The sequence below is a fragment of the Neomonachus schauinslandi genome, chromosome 6 (genome assembly GCF_002201575.2).
Source record: "Neomonachus schauinslandi chromosome 6, ASM220157v2, whole genome shotgun sequence".
In the NCBI taxonomy this organism is placed as follows: domain Eukaryota; kingdom Metazoa; phylum Chordata; class Mammalia; order Carnivora; family Phocidae; genus Neomonachus; species Neomonachus schauinslandi.
In genome coordinates this window covers 145,051,999-145,071,755 of record NC_058408.1, presented here as the reverse complement: position 1 = coordinate 145,071,755, position 19,757 = coordinate 145,051,999, and the positions used below count along the sequence as shown (strand labels likewise).

The 19,757-nt window shown below is 50.9% G+C and overlaps 1 protein-coding gene across 7 annotated transcripts in view; it reads right to left on the bottom strand.

Annotated features, from left to right (window-relative positions):
* LOC110592778 (transforming acidic coiled-coil-containing protein 2) overlaps positions 1–19,757 on the bottom strand; it is a 162,569-nt gene that overhangs the window by 53,166 nt on the left and 89,646 nt on the right. The window lies entirely within an intron of this gene.

Sequence of the window (19,757 nt, the reverse complement as noted above, 5' to 3'; positions counted from 1 at the left end):
TGTCCTGCTGGGCTGCCTGTGAACAGAAGTGTATCCTGGAGGACACAGGGACTCTCAGGGTCACACTAGACCTTGACTTCATGCTTCCCTTGAGGTGCACACAACCTATACACCCCAGGGTCAGGGGAGGGTTTCCAGAATGGAGGAGGCTCGGTGTGGGTTGTGGGGGGTGCATACACATGTGCCCGACGAAACATCCCTACACACACTTCGTTTGGAAACTGACTTACTTGCAACTACACCAGGCACTTTGCAGAGGAGACCCTCCAGTGGCTGAATGCCTTAGTGCAGGCAGTGTTGAATGAAGGCCGAGCCAGCACCCCCGGGGCTCCTGATTCCACCTGTTTGTAACTGGATCCTGGAGAAATGCCAGAATGCCAATCAAGTCTCAGGAGAAATAAAAAAGAAGGGACTCAGCTGCCCTTTAATGCCCTTGCCTTCTGCAATATCGCCGAAATCTCATCTTTGTAGCTGAACTCCTTGCTTGGGTAACTTAAGCTGGAATCTTGAAACTCAGATTCTTAAAAATCTAACTGCAAATAAGATATTTATCGACGCTAGCAAGAAAAGAATGGAAAACACGGAACTGAGAAAGAGCTAAGAAGGAGCTTCCAACAGCCTGTCATTAAGAGGCCTTCTCTTTTCTCTAAAGAGAAGCCCAGGGCACCCTACCTGGTCAGACCGCTAACAAGCAGTTTCCCACCCGGCTAAGACACCACCAGCAATCAAGGTGACACACAAATGTCTCTGTTCAACCATGTGTGCCAAAGATCCTGCACATTCCTCAATGAATCCTCAATGAAAAGCTCTTCTGGTCTTGTCTGAAAACATACTTATCCTCCTTTTATATACTGTTCTAATAGGTTTATGCTATGGACTGACCATGTGTGTGTGTATGTGTCCCCCAAATTCATGTTGAAAGCTCATTCCCAACATGATGGAGGTGATTCGAACCTGCTCGGGCCCTCGTGAAGGGTAAGAGTGCCCCCTACAAAAGAAACCCCAGGGCGCGGCCTTGCCCCATCTGCCAGGTGAGGATGCAGTAAGAACACGACCCTCTATGAACAAGGAATCAGGCTCGCACCAGACACCAAACCCGTTGGTGCCCTGACCGTGGATTCCCCAGCCTCCAAAACTGTGCGGAATGAATGTTTGTTGTTGAAGCTGCCCCATCCTTGGCACTTTTGTTATCCCACTCAACAGACCAGGGCAGTCTGGTCCCTTATTTCTGAAACCAAAACAAATCAGAAGGGGTAGGGAAGACAGACGCGTAGATGGCATCTATGAAGCCTGAGTGATCCGTGAGACAGAAGGACCGTAACAGAAGATGCAAGAACTCAGAACAGTAATGTCTGGTCAACCCCTAGGGCTTCCCCAGCACCCAGCACGGGCCAGACCCGCCCCCCCAGCACCCACATTGTTGACACAGGCATGGTGGGTTTACGTGTATAGTCAGGAGAGCTCCAAGTTGAGTAATAAGTAGGAAAAAACAGCAAATCAAGGAATTACGTATAGTACGAGCTTATCTGGGATACAATAATTAGATATACACATAAGTAAATATACAGAAACACCCATGCATACTTACATAACACACGTATACCTGTGTAGAGACAGAAATAGATGCACACATAGGCAACATAGGCATTGTTTTTGCAAACTGAAAAAAATATCTCAGCACGAGGACCCACTTGCTTTGGTACAGGGGAGGATGCCGGCCTGAAGGGGGCAGAGCCCAGCCATGCTGCTGGGGACGCCAGGGGCCTTCCCAGATCCGCTCAGCATGCTCTCCCAAAGCCCATGGGTCCAGGATGCAAGGAATGGAACTCAGCTGGGTCTGATTAGCTGGATTATGTCCAGGGCGACGTGGTGTAAGGGAAGGAGCTGACTAGGATTTTGGGGAAAGGACGGCAGCTGGAATCTAGCCTTCCTCCTGGCACAGCCCAGGACAGATACATCCGCCCGGGACCGGCCCCTTCAGGCGCTCCCGCAGCCAGCAACAAGCACCCATCCTGCCCCCCGGGCTCACCCTGCACACGCCACCAGCATCCCTCTGATTTCAGGGTGCCTTCCCAGGCAGTGCCTGTGTACCAGGATGGGGTGTCTCAACCAGGGACTGCTTACCTCAGCCCACTTTACAGTTTGTTCCTCAGTTTCCTCACCTCTCCTCCTATCTGACCCTCAAACAGGCGAGGCACGTGGACATCATTCCACAATTTCAGTAGGACTGGTCACCTGTTCAGAGCCGGGCACCTGGGCGGCCAAGTCAAACACACCCACTCCCTACTCCCAAGAAGCTCAAGTTCTTCTGGGACCTGAGGATGATAATCCAGAGCCAAGGGGCGCCGTGACTTGCCAGGGGCTCAGACCCCTGCAGGGGCAGAACCAAGATCAGAGTACATGTCTTGTGCCCCTTGTCCCAAACAAGGCTTCCTCCATGTCCCAGGGGCTCCTGCGCATCAGCAGGCTGGAGTCTGCAAATCAGTCTCCGGAACATTTGGGCACTGTGGGTTTCCAGGGCATCCTCAGCTCCAGGGCAATGGATCAAACAATGGGGTTTCCGCATCTGGATTCACGACCGCCTCATGGGGGCAGCCGGCCAGGCCAGCCTGGGTTCCCTGCCCTCTGGCCTCCTCACTCCTGCTCCCCTGTCCCTCAGCCACACCTTAACCTGTCCCCTCATACAATCACCAAGTGGGCATCCAAGCCCCAGTCCCGCCCTCCTGACTATAACCGCTTGAGGTTCCTAGAACCTACATCGGGTGACAGGGGAGGTTGTGGACCACCCAGACCCCTGGAGTCGGCCAAATGCCTTCTGCGGGGGTGGGGGGGGTCAGGTCAGCCTGACCCTCACTGTTACCCTTACGGATTCACATCTTGGACAAAGGGTAATATCAGCATGGGGTCAAGGGAGACTCAAGTGCTAACTAAGCTCAGAGCAGATTCTTTCTGCTCAGCAGAGCAAGGGTGGTCCGGCCTTAGCACTCTGGGCTCCCAAGTTCTTTATGTCCAAAGCACCCTCACAGACAGTGTCTGTCTGTCCGTCTCCGTGTCTCTGTGTCTCCGTCTGAGACTCTGAATTGGGCTGGGTTTCTATCTATCCTAGAGTCTGTCTCAGTATTTGTCTCCCTCTCCTCTGCCCTCCCTTCCTCCAGTGAGTGTGTGTGTGTGTGTGTGAGTGTGTGCGCATGCGTCCACCTCCTCTTGCTTCTCCATCTCCCCCCCTCCATCTCTGGTTGAAAGGAGGAAAAGCACATTTGGAGGCTGCTCTGCTAATGTGAATCCTGCCCTTTCTATCGATAATTAAAGCTCATGTGTTTTGACTTTTTAATTCATCACTTATAATTTTGCCTTTAGAGTGGTCCTTCAAAGCCTTGCAAATTATTATTAATAATAGCAGCGGAGAAAGGATTTGAGGGCTTTTACTGCATCGGACATTAACCCCCCTACACTCATCTCTTTCTAATGTTTCAGCGTACGTTCATTACTGAGTGACGCTGAGGTCACTGCTTTTAATATATACAGTTGACCCGTGAACCACACAGGGGTTAGGGGTGCCAACCCCCCTACGAGCCGTCAAAATCCAAGTGTAACTTTTGACTCTCCAAAAACTTGACTACTAATAGCCTACTGTTGAGTGGGAGCCTTACTGGTAACGTAGAGTTGATCATCACATATTTTATATGTTACAGGTATTACATACTGTATTTGTACAAGAAAGTAAGCTAGAGACAAGAAAATATTAAGAAAATTGTAAGGAAGAGAAAGTATATTTATAGTACTGAACAGCATCCAAAGAAACCCATACAAAAGTGGAGCCATGCAGCGCAAACCCGTGTGGTTCGAGAGTCAACGGTACACACCTTACTGGTAGATTTCACCCAGTTTCCTAAAACCTGAGCAGCCCAGAAAGCATTGTGAGCTCCCTGTAAGATCCAAGCAGCCGGGATTACAAATCACAGCATCACACCCTCCTGCTGAGACTGCCGACCTTGAATGAGACTTCCAAGACCCTGAAGCTTTGCTAACTGAGAGAACTGAACCCAGAGTGGGTTTAGTTACTGTTATCTCATTTATCTGCAAATCAGTAATTCTCCTGGCATCGCCCAGAGGTGATGCTCAGCCAATACCTCCTCCCCCAGGCTCTCCGCTAATCACAAAGACAAACTCTTCAGAAAAATTCCTTCCCAAGTAAATGGTAACGTGGGATCCACTGGGTGTCTCAACCATGACACCCAGAAACAAAATGGGAGCAAACTTGGACTTGGGATGGAATGGCTAGAATACTTTAGTAAAAAGTCTGACATTTACAAGTTTTAAAAGCTCATTTTCTACCAATGTCTGTAAATAGCGCTTTTGTATGATAAAGAAGGAGCACTTAAGTCTTCTATCCCTTTCCTTCCAATCTCTTTACAGGACCCAAAGGAAAAGAATGGCTTGTAAACAGCCTGCCAGTTGCAGAGAATAAGTATTAATTCAACACCCTGAAACCGTGCATGTCCTTAAGTCACTGCCTGTTTCAGGATATTTTCACACTGTTCTCTCATACATAATGCAGCAACATCACTCAGTCTTTGACCCACTTATTAAAACAATTCTGAACAGAGGGGCGCCTGGGTGGCGTGGTTGGTTAATCGTCAGACTCTTGATTTCAGCTCAGGTCATGATCTCAGGGTGGTGGGATCAAGCCCCACGTCGGGCTCTGTGCTCAGCGTGGAGCCTGCTTGAGATTCTCTCTCTTTCCTTCTCCCTCTGCCCTTCTCCAACCCCTCAAAATAAATAAATAAAATCTTTTTTAAAAAATTCTGAACAGATAAAGTCTGAATTAAATCATGTTCTCCACGAGTAACATTTGAATTATCTGATTCTGATAATTTTGTAGAAGAAAACCAACACAATATTATGAGCACTTATAGCTCTGGCTCCAAAATTTGTGCTCCTCCACTTGGGAGGGGAGCCATTTCGGACAGGTTCCTTAACACACCTTACTGGGGCCTGTTTCCTCATCTGTGTGGTGGTAGGACCACGGACCACATGAGGTGGCTGTGAGAAGTGAGTCTGTACTCCATTTAGAAGGCGTTTACTCTCTCCAGTCCTTAACATGTTAAAAGTCTACAACCAAGAGTACTGTATCCTTTGCTTGAACATAATCAGAGAAACATAAAGCATAGTCCTATTGCGTATTGACTGCCCCCTGCAGTCAGGGGACAGCTATACCAATGATCTGTGAGTTTACACAGCAATGAGAAAATAATATGATTTTCTTACTCTTCCCACACACCCAACACCCTCTGCTCCCCTCCCCAGCTCACACACACACACACACACACACACACTCACAGGCTGCTAAAATGGCTGTGGGCGAGGAATTGTAAAATCAAGCGATAAATTTCACTCGAATATTTACTGAATTAATTCACAGCCACTCTGACAGAAATTGTAATCAGCAAAGTAGAAGGAGTGTTCTGGGCTCTGGGGTGCACTTCGGAGTTTTTCTTTCTCTTGCGTTCCCTGAAAGGAAGATTTACAAGAAGACAGACATGAAGAAGGAAGGAGGAGCCAGTCATCACAGGGCCAGGGAAAGAAGGTTCCAGGCAAAGAGAACCACAAGATGAAGAGCCCTGAGGTGGGAAGGAGCTTCCAGGTGCAAAAGGCCGGCTGAGTTATGCCCCCACCCCCAGGGGAGAGAAGCGGGGCCAGGAGGAGGTCTGCCATGAGAAGCTGGAAAGACTGGGGAGGGCTTCACATGGCGAAGGACTCCCCCAATGTATGGTCTTCAAGGCCACCAAGGCAGCAGGGGGGTAGTGGGGCAAAGCCCCTCACATCAGCGAGGAGACAGGAGTCCAGAGACAGAAGGTGGGGCTGTGCACTAGACAAGCAAGGGGGAGGGGCAGAGGGAGAAGCCACAGTGAAGATGAAGAGTAGTAGGACTCGAGACTCCCGTGGAAAGTTAAGGAAAAAGCTGAGATCCCAAGTGTGTTTTCAAAAAGTTTGGCTAAAATAAGCATTTACTTCTACTGTCACTATAATTGATACAAGAAAAAAGATGAGCTTTTCTTGGGGCGCCTGGGTGGCTTAGTCAGTTAAGTGTCTGCCTGTGGCTCAAGTCATGATCTCAGGGTCCTGGGATTGAGCCCCCACATTGGGCTCCCTGCTCAGCGGGGAGTCTGCTTCTCCCTCTGTCCCTCCCCCTGCTTGTGCACTCGCTTGCTTGAGCACTCTCTCTCTCAAATAAATAAATAAAAACTTAGAAAGAAAGAAAGATAGTTTTTCTTGACTCCAAGAGACCCTGAATCATCACTTACACTGGTCGATTTAATAACAAAAGTATCAGAGCCATAATCAGTGGTTTGAATATGACAAGGCTGATAAGCAACCTCAGATTTCAATTACATATAACAAAGCTCCAATGAAAGATACAATTTCCCACAGCAAACGAGCAAACTGTCTCAAGGTTAAGGGTTTTGTGACAATAACCCAACTGAGTTAAAACAGACTCTCAGAGCTGACCTTCCTGCCACTATACTACTCAATTGGATGATAAAAGGAACAGAGTAAGGTATAAATCTGACAACGGCCACCTATTTCCAGTCCTCATGCCTTCAAGCCCTCTGACTTATAAACGAGCTCCAGCCTTCTCTCTTATTTTTAGGACAAGGGCAGCTTTGTGCTTTGTTTTCTCAAATCTCTTGCATCAAAGGCCCAAAGTTTTCCATTATCTCAAAGTTCCTACTATTTTAAAAGTCATGCTTCTGGTTTCAGCTGGAATCTTAATGAAAGTTGAATCAAATAATTAGGGGTTTATCTCTACTTTATTTGTCACAGGACATGTTGACAGATCAAGCATTAGAAGTAAGAAAAGAAAAGAATCCAGGATTTTGGCTCATACAACTGGAAGGAGGTGATACTGGGGAGCACAGGTGCTCTGGTATGAATGGAGAATCTGACAAATTCTGCCCAAAATTAAGATGGAAAAGCTCTGACTCTTGACATTTCTGTATCGCACTTCCTTCAAAAGCCAACACCAGAGGGGGTTCGTTTGCTTGGCTCAGGTGGTCAAGATCAACAAAGGACTGAACAGATTGGCCCGTTCAAGATCAGACTTGATGATGGAAATCCATCAACCAAATCACCATTCCAGGGGCACCTGGTGGCTCAGTTGGTTAAGCGTCTGCCTTCGGCTCAGGTCCTGATCTCGGGCTCCTAGGATCGAGCCCCGAATCAGGCTCCCTGTTCAGTGAGGAGTCTGCTTCTCCCTCTGCCCATCCGCCCCGGCTTGTGCTCACGCGTGCGCTCTCTCCCTCTCTCAAATAAATAAAATCTTAAAAAAAAAAAAATCATCATTCCACAGCTGCTAAACAAGTAAATAGAAAACCTACAACAAAGACATCAGTGATGGAAAACTAGCATTTCCACCAAAGAATAAGCAGAAATACTCAGATACAGAAAAATAACCAGACATTTCCCTAGGTGCTATTTCAAGACAGAGGCCCCACAAATCCTCGATTTCCCCTTAGACACCACATTTACCCCAGGATGTGGAAGCAAGGCCTCAGAAAGAGAGGGAAGGAGAAAGAGGAGGAGAGAGCCAGCATCACTCAGAGCAAGGGACTCCTCGGGCACAGACGCTTGACAAGCAGGTAACGGGTGCACGTCTGCGGGGCATCCAGAAGTGAGCTGGCCCCTCCCATCCCCATGCATCAAATGCTTTCCAGCTTAGCTCTTTCCAGGTCCCAGACAAGAGAAAATGCACACGGCTTCCTGACACGTGTGCCCTGGGGTGAACTCAGGGCTTGGGGTGCCTCTCAAAGACTGAGATGCTGCTCCTTCATTTCCTCGGAGAATTCCAAGTGCCCAGCCGGGGTCTGGTACTCTGGCAGGAACCTGGTGCCCGGAGAGCCCCACCTCCACTCCGTCCCCCAAATCCCTTCTTCCTGCTGCAGAATAATGCCACTGGCTTCCTCACAGCCTGCCAGGCCTGGGCCTTATCTCCTCCCCGTTGCATTGTCCTCCCGGCTTCAAAAACCTCACCTGGGAGCCTCCCCTCCCTTTATAGCTTCCAAAAGGCCCTGTGCACAGGCCCCTCACCCTGCTAGAGCTGCTTCTCCTCCACGCAGCTGCCTTTCTCTCGCTCTCAGCCTCCAGCCCCCACGGCTCCTTCCAAAATCCTCAAGTTCCCACTGCCTCCCTTGTTTGCTGACCTGCTCCGGCTGATCGCACATACATTCTGGCTTCCTAGGGTCAGACCAGCTCTTTTAGCAGTTCTAATCTGCAAGGCTAGCTACGAGGCCATACATTTTTTTCAGGAAAAAGACAAAACAAAACAAAACTATTTCTGTCTACACGCATAATGAGATGCAAGTAAAATGACGCTGTATACTCCACTCAGTTGGGATGAGGTGTGGGCACTGGACAGTCGCCCTCTTGTCCCCTGAAGAACAGCCCCGCCTATTCCAAACAGCCCCCCTAGTGGGCAGCCTCTAAGGCACTAAACCATTATCTATATGGGGGTATAAGACTAGGAGGTTCTTTATTAACTAGGGAGGACCTCAGGGGAGAATTTCAGGAAAGCCAATTTCCAAACAATCCTAAAGAGGAAGGTAGGCTCTTAATTCCATGAATAAGGACCCGTATATTAAACAAGAGAGGCTGCCCGGTATCTTAAGTGGCAAATCTGGAAACTCAGAATTACAGTCAGCTTGTGTGACACAGAGCAAGATAAAGAAACAAAGGTGGGCTGTTTTCGCCCAAATCTGGTCACATGACTCCTCTCTTAACTCCATCAAAGGCTGCCCACTGCTGCCCAAACTCCTTAGCGCGACTCATGAAGCCTTTCAAGATTTGGCCCCTGCAGTTTCCCTCTGGTCCCACTCTGGTCCCTGCTCTCACTCCGTGTACTCAAGCCAAACCCCACACCCTGCCCTCCACCGGCCCTCCAGGCCCTTTCCAGCCCGTCTGACTGGCTCCTGCTGTTCCTTCTACCTGGCTGCCCTCCTGTCCAGCAGATACCTGCTCAGAAAGGTTCAGCAGAGATGTTCCCTCCTCCATGCAGACCTCCATTACTTCATCTCCGCTGAACGCTAAAGTGTCCGTCCCCGTGCCTAGCACACCCATGTGCATGTTTGGGGTGTACAACATCGGCCTCCCCCAGCAGACCGTGAGCTCCCTGCAGGCCAGTCCCTGTGTCTGTGCATCACGGTGGCCTCCAAGGTACAAAGGGCCTGGCCATCATTCTGCCTCTTTGGCCTCTTCCATCTTACAACCTGACTGATCCAATTCCATCTAATTATTTTTTTTTTTACCAATCAAATATTACATCTGGGTATGAGGGCAATACTTCCCAGGGCCCCTGAGATTTGGGTAATTTATAGTGTCTCCAGGAAAGCCTGTACCCATCACCCCCATACCTCTGGTTCCCTTCCACACACTAAGCCAGGAGTGTAAGCCCCGAGTTTTAGAAGAGGTGGTCACATTTGGAGGTGGGAGAAAAACAGTATTCAGGAAATTACAAATAAAACACAACGTATTATAGTGTAGTATAATAATATAATAATGTAATATAATATAATATAACATACTATTATTTCGAGCATACATTGGGAAATGCACCGTGTAAAGCCAGGAAAGTGAACACAAGGGATAGAAAGTGCATTATTTGAGAAAGCCCATCCGAACAGGCTGGTTTCTGAGGTTTAGCACCTTCTTTTCCACTTCACAGGCACTAAGGGGTTTCCTCAGGGAGTGATACTAATGCATCCTTTGGCACCAGGTGTCAGCATTTCAGGGTTTTCTTCACCAGACTTCACTAGGAATTATGCTATATTAAAAAAACAGAAACAAAAACCCACGAGGAGAATACTTCACAAACCTTTATCATGTCTTCTGCAGCATCCCCAACATGAGCACACATCCTCTTCCCTATCTGCAGAATCTCTCACCACAGGGAGGGGGATGGGGTGTTGACCCCATTGCCCGGATGTCATGACTGAGGCTCCACGTGCACAGAGTAAGCTGGCAATGCCACATGCCCAGGAACCTAGGACAGCTTTGCACTGAGCCAGCGCCACGGTCCGCCAGCTTTTCAAGGTGGTCTCTCGAACTCTGTGCTGTTCCTCACAGTGGAGTTGGGCCGGTTAGTGGTGACCCGAGCATGCTCTCCCCGCTTTTTCTTGGGAGCAGTGGGTCAGTTCAGTGGGTCACTAAGGCACCCCCTTAGTCCCAATGCCGCCCGGCTCTCTGGTCCATCTAAAATACACTGGTCGCAGACACGGACCCACAGCCACACGGCCATCCAGTGAGGAGACGGAACCCTGCGTCCACTAGTCCACTGAGGCCACGTGAAGGGACAGGGCTTAGGGCCTCCGCTCAGCCCCCCGCCTGCTGTCCTTGCATGGGAGCCAGCTCAACCTCAAGGTGGCCCCGGCGTCTGGAGGCAGCCCCAGGACTGTGCAGGCAGGCTGGGTGCTGAGAGCTACGTCCCGGAGAGGGGCTGGCTCCGACACGCTCTTCCACCATCTGTTACTGGAACAGTCGAACGTGACAGACGTCGGGCACGAACACTCCCCATTTCTGAAGCCCTGCTTGCCCTCATCCTCACAGACAGCACCTTCAGGCACCACCTTCCACCACAGCACAGCTTGTCCTTTCTTACCTGGAGTCCCTGCCCACTGACCCCACCTCTACCTAGCATCAGACACCATCGGCAGCAAAAATCCCAGGAAAACACTGCTGGAAGCTTCCAGCCAGGCACAACTGTCCTCCTCCTCCTCTTGCCCCTTCCCCTTCCCTGGGCTTCAGGTCACTTCTCTCAAATCTTGCCCTGGTAACTAAAGATATTCACTACAGGTGTCAAAACACCTGAGTTGTCCCCGGAACAGGCTTGCCTCCCGCGACATCCCAGTTAGGGCAGGACATGCAAGCTGAGCTGCTCAAGATCCGTTCACAGACCAGCACGGACTCCAGTGCTCCCCAGCTTCCTCGCCACCCCCCCCACCCCCGCCGTGTGGCTCTTGGTCCATGTAGACAGTGCCTGAGGCAGCAGGACCCAGCTCCCCCAGCAGTGGAGGCGCCAGGTCAGAGGGGTCGCCCCAGGCAGCCCCAGGGGTAGGTCCCCCGTTGTACATCAAAGAAAGTGATTCTAAAGGCCACCAACTCTATACCTTTAGGTTCTGAGTTTTTTTCCAGGTTTGTTTTTTGTTTTGTTTTGGTTTGGTTTGTGTGTGTGTGTGTGTGTGGAGGGGGACTCGAGGGGTCCTTTTTTCCAAAGCCATCTTGGTAACTATCCCTGGAAGAATCCTACCTGTCGGTCACAGGAGACACATACCCTCTTGTCTTTTGAGTTACTCTGAATGGTTTGTTTCTGCGCCTTCGACCAAAGGTGCCTGGCTAAGTCCATAGGCAAAGCCCTTCTAAGGAAGGAACATTCTAGGGGCACCTGTGCCCAGGGTCACCCCCTCAGACCCTAGGCTCCTGGTCACAAAACTTCCCATTTAGCACTTACAAACTTTGCCAGTCACTGGCACTCGAAGACTCAATGCCCACTAGACTCGGGCTGTCCTGCCACAGGGGTGGACTGGCCTCGCACTCCCGGCCCACTGCCTCACACACACTCTGCTCTCCATCCCCTCTGCCTGCTTCCCCAAGAGCAGAGTCCCTTGGGGGCTGATGCTGTGAGGACCTTCTCTTCCTGGCAGCCCTGCCCTCCAGAGTGTGCCTTCGGGCCATTCTCTCTCCCCCTGAGCATTAAAGGAAACCAACACGGTCCCAGGATCCTCTTCAGATCAAGGCTGGGCCAGGAAATTCCATGCGTGACCTACATGCGTACAGATGTTTTCCCTAAAGTAAAGCCAGCCTCTCTAGCCTTCTTCCTGGAAAATACAGACCCCTCCAGGCAGGCCCCCCTAAGTAGAACAATTAGCAATTAGCAACTTCCACCAGGGCCCTGATGAGTGGCAAAGAGGAACCTCTCAGAAGCTGGGCCCCTTTGATCCAGACTGTTCCTGAAGTTCCAGAGACCCAGATCTGATCCCCTAGAGACGGTGCTTACCCGGGAGAGCCACGGGAAACACGGTTCCTCCCGCAGTGAGCCAGCCACACACAAGTGGGCAACTCTCACTGTGACATTCTGCTCTCCTGGGTTTTCTCCCCCAGCCCAGACAAAGAGCAGCCCAAGCTTGAACAGATGCCAAGCTTTACGCTCGACAAATGGCATATCTTTAGCAAATTCCCACTCGGGATGAACATGGTAAACAGCCCCCTTCTTTGGAAACTGATCTTTAGAACATCCCTGAAGAGATGGAAGGAATCAGGAAAAAAAGACACTATAGAGCAAAGACACAAGCTAAGACTCAAGGGTAGGCCACGGTCACGGGCCCACGGGCCATCATTTTTATCCCCAAATAAACTACCCACTGCCTTCCTCTGGGAAGAGAGAAAGTGCAATCTAAGCTACTTCACTGCCCTGGGAGGATACTCCGATCCATGCTTATCAAATGATACAGTCCATCTCAAAATATTTTTTTTTAGCAAATCGGAAGTTAACGGGAAGAGACAGAAATGACTACTGGACTCTGTCTGAATGAAGACCAGCAGGAAAGCCCTGAGTGGTGTTTCACAAATGATGTGCTTGTGAGATGTGAAACAACGCTCTGTCAAGAATAGGCTCCCCATGTCTTCTAAGATCCTGGACGTTTCGGCTCTAAAATTCTCTGACTCTGGTTCTCCAAAAACACCTTGGAGTAAGTGAAGCCCGGATGCTGAGAGCAAACTGGGCCCAACAGTTGGCCTGAGTTGTCAGCCGCGCAAGGACACGGAGCAAACTGAGCCCCCACCCCTGCCCAGAGCCAGAGACTGCTGCTGCCTCCATTTAAGGACAAAGCAGAGGAAACCGTAGAAGGGGCCAACCCAGAAACAACCCTTCGCAATCAGGAGGGCTGGCAGGTACAAAACGTGCTCTGGGAAGCCCACCAGCCCAGCAGGTACTTTTGTGCACAGCCACGGGCGGCCCCGTGCAGAAGACCCACCTTCCTGGCCCCAGGAGCTGCTCTCCTTTGCAAGGGCTAAGACCGCAGGAACGAAAGGAATCCACTGCTGTCCCCGCCACCCCCCAGCCTCCTCATAAGCCTCTGGAGCTCAGGCAGCAGCTGCCCCATCCACCCAAGCAGAGCAGCTTCCTCAGGTAGGAAGAGATGAAGGCAGGCAAGAGACACCAGCCGAGAGATGGCCAGAGAGCCGCGGGGCAGAGCGCACTAAGAGCAAACCACACAGGAGAGCCGAGAAAGGAGGGGAGAAGGGGAGACAGCAGGGCAGTGGTGTATGTAGGAAGGAGAGAGGCTCCAGCTGGCACCGACTGACCTGCATCAGCTGCAGCCTGCAGTGCACTTTCTTGGGATGCTCTGGACATGAGCACTGAGGCAGGGTCACACTTCCTTCAACCAGAGGCACCGGCAGGTTCTTGTGCCACCACATGGCGGCGACAGGCAGGCAGACCACCGAACTGGCTGTCCCTGCGGCCGTGAGTCCAGTCCTCACGTGGGGCTCACAGAACCTTAACTCCCGAGGTCCAGCCAAGCGCTCGCTGTCCCTCCCAGTCCCCGGCTGCGGGGCCCCTCCGCGCGGCTCAGTGCAGGGCAGATGTGCCCATGACTGATTGCGCCGGTAAGACTCATTCATCTCTTCATGCACGTATTTGCTCAACAAGACCCTTACTGAGTACGTACTATGTGCTCAGCGCTTTGAGAGATACTGGGGACAAGCCTAACAAACAGATCGCTCTCAGGACAGTGAAAAGAGACAAAGCAAATAACTACACATGGGCAGAGTCTTACGAAGAACTCACATAAGAGAAGGCTACAGAGCCATGCTGTCCAACGCAACTGCCTCTTGCCAGACGTGGTGATTTTAATTAAAATTTAAAATCCAGTTTCATGGAGGCTGTGCCCGTATTTCGAATGCTCAATAGCCACATGTGACTGGGTGGTTATCATACTGAGCAGTGCAGATTATAGAAGTTTTCCATCATCCCAGAAGGTTCTACTGGACAGCACTGGAGAGGAATGGCAGGAAAAGCTCTCGAGGATTGAAGCTAGAGAAGGAGCCAGCCTGGCCAGCACAGCGCTGAATGCTTTCTGGACAACCTACAGCGTGTGCAAAGGCCCTGAGGTAGCTGAGCGTTGCACGTTCGAAGAGCTGACAGGTGATCAGTGTGGGTGGAGGACAGTTGGCAAGGGGAGGTGGGAGGCCAGCCCCCACAGGGAAGCTAGGACTTCAGACGGAAAGCAATGGGAAGCAGATACAGGGAAGGGCCACGATCCAGTCCGTTTAAGGAAGAAGGAAGGAGAGGGAAGAGAAGAGCAGACTTCACGACCAGGTTTCTGGGTAGAACAGCTAGCTGGCTGGGGTGCCGCATGCTGAGATAGGGAGGTGGGCTGGGACCGGGTTGATGTGTATATAGGTTATTTGTGTTGGAGAGAAGGAAGGTTATCAGTTCAGTTTTGGACACATGAAGCCCGAGCTCTCCGTCAGAAACCCGAGAGGAGATACGAAGTGAGCAGCTGGGTAAGTGCGGTGCTCAGAGGAGAGGGAAGGGTATCAACCAGGGCGTTCTTGATACGTAATAGTACTTAAGTCCAAGAGACATCTTGGGGAGGGCAGAGAGAGACAAAGAACAGTGGCCCAGGCCAAAGACTTGAGGACCCCTGGGCTCATATACGGTCATGAGGGTAGGGGACACGCATCCCAGCACTACACCAACCAGCTGTATGACTGGGGGGGGGGGGGTCAGCAAACTACAACCCACCGCCTGCTTCTGTAAATAAAGGTTGACTAGAATGCTGGTTTACTAATTGTCTATGACTGCTTTCACACTTGAACGGCAGAGCTGAGTTCTTGCAACAAAGACCATATGGCCTGCAAAGTCTAAAATACTTACTCTTCAGCCCTTTATAGAAAATGTTTGCTGAGCCCCTGATTTAAGCTATCCAGAGACCTTGGTTTCCTCACCTGAGACAGGGGGTGGAAGCACCTGTCTCAGAAGATTAGCGGATATAATATTTCTATAATGGGAAACACCCAGCACACGGAAGTTTCTGCTAAATCTAGTCTGCTCAGCGGAGGGCTGCAGAACTTCTCACTCTTGGCTTTGACACTACGGCATCCAGCTGTTTCTGTGTTTGGCGATGCAAACAGCACACACCTGCTCTCCAGAAACAACTGCTAAAGTCAATCTGTAAATATAAACAGAAGCAGTGTCATCTGAGCGACTGCTTCCAACGCAGGATGGGTGTGTGAGCAATTCTAAGTCAGCTTGTCGTGGCCAACCAGCACCCCCACCCCGCCCGCCCAAGACTCCCGTCCAATCTAAGACGCAAGCATTAGTCCATGAACAATTGGTTTTCACGGAGCCACTGTTTACAATGCCTAAGTCCTCATCACTAATCTTAAGGGGAAAGGATGGAATTATTCAACACCCTTTGTTTACCCAGGAACTCAGCCCCGGCTCAGGCAATCCATCTGGCAAGAACAGCCAATCATATTTTAGGCTAAAGTGGTTCCTAGGCAACCAAAGATATAGCCACAGAAAGAGGCCATAGAGAGTGGAAAGAAACATGGGGACGGGGGCCGAGGGTCAATGAGGGGAGAGTGGCCCAGACTCCACCAACCCAGATGTAACGCTCACCCGTCTTGGCTGCTCACCCTACCATCAGTGGGTGCCCCATCCCAGTGCCCCAGCAGAAAGGGACAGCATGACTCCCCGGACAACTGGCAGCTACCTGGAGGGCCTTAGAATGTTCTTGGCCTTCGGCTCACCTTAGAGAAAGCCTACAGGTAAGCCCCACAGAGAAAGTAGTAAAGGGCCACAGGCGCCATGCTGGAGAGATCTAGGAATGACAGCCGAGGAAAAGCACCTGCTATGGACTCAGTGTTTGTGTCCTCCCCCAAAGATAATCCATATGTTGAAACTCTAATCCCCAGTGTGATGGTATCTGGACGTGGCGCCTGTGGGAAGTAATTAGATCGTGATGGTGGAGTCCTCGTGAATGGTATCAGCGCCCTTAAAAGAAGACACAGACAGATCTCTCTCTCTCCCCACTCCACTGCCCCCTACACTCCCTCTCCCTCCTCCACCATCCTCCTCCCCTCTCCCCCTCCACCACAAAAGGACCAAATCTCTGCTCCTTTTGCTGTGGCCAGGGAAGCATGGAGAGCATAACCATCTGTAAACCCGGAAGAGGGTCCTCACCAGACGCCAAATCCATCAGCACCCTGACCTCGGAGTTAGAGCCTCCAGAGCTGTGAGAAATCAGCGTCTGCTGTTGAAGCGCCCCCATCTGTGGTATTTCTGTCACAGCAACCTGAACTAAGTACCCAGCAGGTTCCTTCCGGACTCCTGCAACTCCCACTGTATGGATAACTCTGCAGCTTATTCAATGTTAGGGGGAACAAAACTCTACTAATTTTGTCCAGGGCTAATATCCAAAGTGAAATGTGCTTCCTGGAGCTGAACAGCCATCTGCAGCCCACATTAGGGATGCTGTCATTTAAACAAAATGACTTAGCCAAGGGTCACCTCAAGATAAAGGGCTTTGAAAGCGATCCAGTGAGGCCTAAAGAAAGATTATCAGGAGCTCCAGCAGCCCTCTCTGGCCCCTTCTGAGCTACTGAAATGCCAGCAATTTCCAGGCACACAGTGTCCCCACTTTTGCCACGGTCCGGTGCTCTTGTTTTCTGAGTCTTCGCAGACAAGGCCCCTAACGTCTGAGAAACCCTCTGAGGCAGGTGGGGCTGAGCCAGAGTCCCCGGGACCTCTCAACAGCCCCCAACCCAGAAAGAGAGGCTCAGGAGCCACAGGAAAAGGAAGGGACCAAGTCTCTGCTTTCTCATCTGTGACCCAGATGGGTGCAGAGGTCTGCTCCCCAGTGAGGTGGTGCCCACGAGTTCTCGCTCGCCTTGGCCACTCTCTCAACTGCTGTTCTCATCCCACCTGCTTGTCAAACTCCAGCCCAAACTCATCAACTTTCCCCCAGAGTGCTCCCAATCCAGTTCTCCCGTCCTGGCAAATGCCACATCCTTCTCTTAGTTGGAGCGTAAAACCTTCAGTGCATACCCACCACCATGTTTAACCTCCCCCCATCCCCCAAGGCCAGCTGCTCCTGGCTTCCTCACATTTCTCCACCTAGCCTGGCCATTTTACTCTGATCTACAGGAGCATGGGGGGCATGGGTTCCCCTAGCTGATCGGGAGCCCCGGGGAAAGGGGGGGCTCCAACTAAACAAAGGATAGAGTATGTCCTGCTGCTGGGCTTAGCAGAAGCTAAGCCACAAGGGGCTGCTGCGGAAGGAGACAGAGAGGCACAGGCAGGAGCAAGTCTGGTCAATAAGCCAGGACCACGCTCACTTGAGCACTTCCTGTCCTTTCCCTGCTCTTCCCAGCTGCCCACGCTGGGAAGGGAGCGTTATCTGCAGAGGGTTTCTTCTCTCCCAGCTACCCCTGTTCTGTTTGGAAACAGGGGCTACTGCTGCTACCAGAACTTCTTTCCCAGACAGGAAAGCAGCAGCCCGAGAAGTGGCCAGAGTTTCTCAGGAACCAGGACGGAGAGACTTAGCTAGCGCAGGGCTTCTCAAACTTTCTTCTCTACAGCTCACGGGGCATCTTTACAAATCTCTGGTTAAAATGGAGATTCAGATTCAGCCAGCCTGGTGGGGGGGCTGAGGTTTTGCATCTGTAACAAGCCTCTAGGGGAAGCGATGCAGCAGTCTGGGGACCATCCTGGGAGGAGCGAGGGCAGGGTCAATGCTTGAGCCTCCATCCCCCTGCCCCACCCCCCGAACCACAGGCCTTCCTGCTCCTCCAGGCTTCTACTGGCCAAGCAGGAGACCCACTCACCTACCCCACCCCCACCCACTTACCAGACTGCACTTAGTACAGAGTGAAGCTACCAGCCAGGGCTACAAAAGCTGCCCAAAGGCACCCCAAACCTGAAATCAGAAGGAAAGAAATCCTGGGACTAAAATAAAATTCCTGCGGGCACTTCCGAATCATCTTGCCTCCCCCTGTCTTTGGGTTTCACTCTCCCGGATGGGCCCAACTCAGGCCCACCTTTCCGCAGAGAAAAAGGAGAAATGGTCACCCTAGTTTCCAGGTGTCATGGGTGGTGTATCCGCAGGTGTGCACCCCGAGTCCATCTCCATCCCTGCAACCCTGACAACAGCAAAAGCTTCTATGTCCTCCACGGACCACGTGCTGCACCGTGTCGTGTATTACTCACACACACGTGTTTTTAGGTGCATGGAAATACACACGATCACAAAAGGTTTGTGCTTGTACAGAAAAGGGGTGCTCTCTTAACACATGTTTTAAAACCTCTGGACTGGAAATGAGCAACTCTGTACTAGTAAAACAAGCCCTAGTTATTGAGACAGCAGAGATGGGGTTTTAGAGAAGAATAGTTGCTAGGAATGGCAGCAGCCCCAAACATTCCCTCTCCCTTCATTTCCAAAGACAAAGAGGTGAGGGGGATGGAGAGTGGGATCTGTGAAGGAGTAAACGGACTATCCTAAAGATCGCTCTTTAGAGACACTGCCCAAGTAGCAGTTCCGGGGAGAGACACCTCAGGCTGGTGCACAGGGACGAACTCAACCATGCAATATTGATGAGCAGCTTCCAGCAGCACAATGTGGCCAATCAGCCTGGAGTTTTATTGCAACACCACTATCCCCACAGGGCAGAACCTTGGGGGCCTTACCAAAAGGCAGCTTCTGCCTTAAACAGAACCTCCCCCAAACTCAGCCCTTGGCCAACAGAATACTGGTCATTTGTTAACTCGACAGGGAAAGAGGGTGGGGATGTTGGCGGCTGGTGAGCTGAATTTCCAATGGCTGAGGAGCATATTTTCCCAAACATGCGGTCACATTGTCTTTCCCAAGTCTTGAACGCTCTTTGACAGGCGTGAATCCTGATACCAGCTAGCTGGTGACTCCCACTTATTCATTGATTTCCAGTTTAGAGACTTCTAAAAAATAGGCTGGAATTGTTCTCTTCTGCCCAGGCTGGAGCCTTTCATGGGGATACATATTTCCACGCATCTAACAATACTACACATGGAACAAAAACACGGTAGGTGTAGTCCAAGGCTCACAGCATTTAAAAAAAAAAAAAGTCTCCAGCTTGATGTGCCTCCTGTTGTAAGAGGACGCTTTCCCAAGCTACAAGGATGAAGACAAATGATCGGTGCACACCTGCTCCTAACTATGGTTCGCTGCTAAAGAGAAAAACCATGAGGCTCAGCCTAGCATTACATCACCCCACTGAGACAGCTCCTCATTGAAGCCCAGGCGTGGGGACCAGTGAGGAAGCCCCACATGGCACCAGGTCCCTACTACAACACACAGACCAAGCCCTGCTCATCTCTTAATCTACACATCAATGGCTCTCATGAACTGACCACTTTACCTACTGCCCCACCCCCAAATCCCCCCAAAATACTCTTTTCTGAAACACATTCTTCTCTTTGGGAAAGCAGAGTAGGTAAGCTGGGATGGGAAGGCCCACTCTGGACACGAGCCTGAGCTGCTGAAAGGTGCCCCCAGCAGCCAGATCTGCTCAGTAAGCCCCATCCTCCAGGCACGCCTGGGAAGGAAACAGAAAAAACCATACAGAAATGGCAATTCTAACTAACACACATCCAGGATAAAGGCCACTTCTGGGCAAATCAGCTCTGTGGTTTAGAGAAAAGATGGGATTCCTGAATCAATGCACAG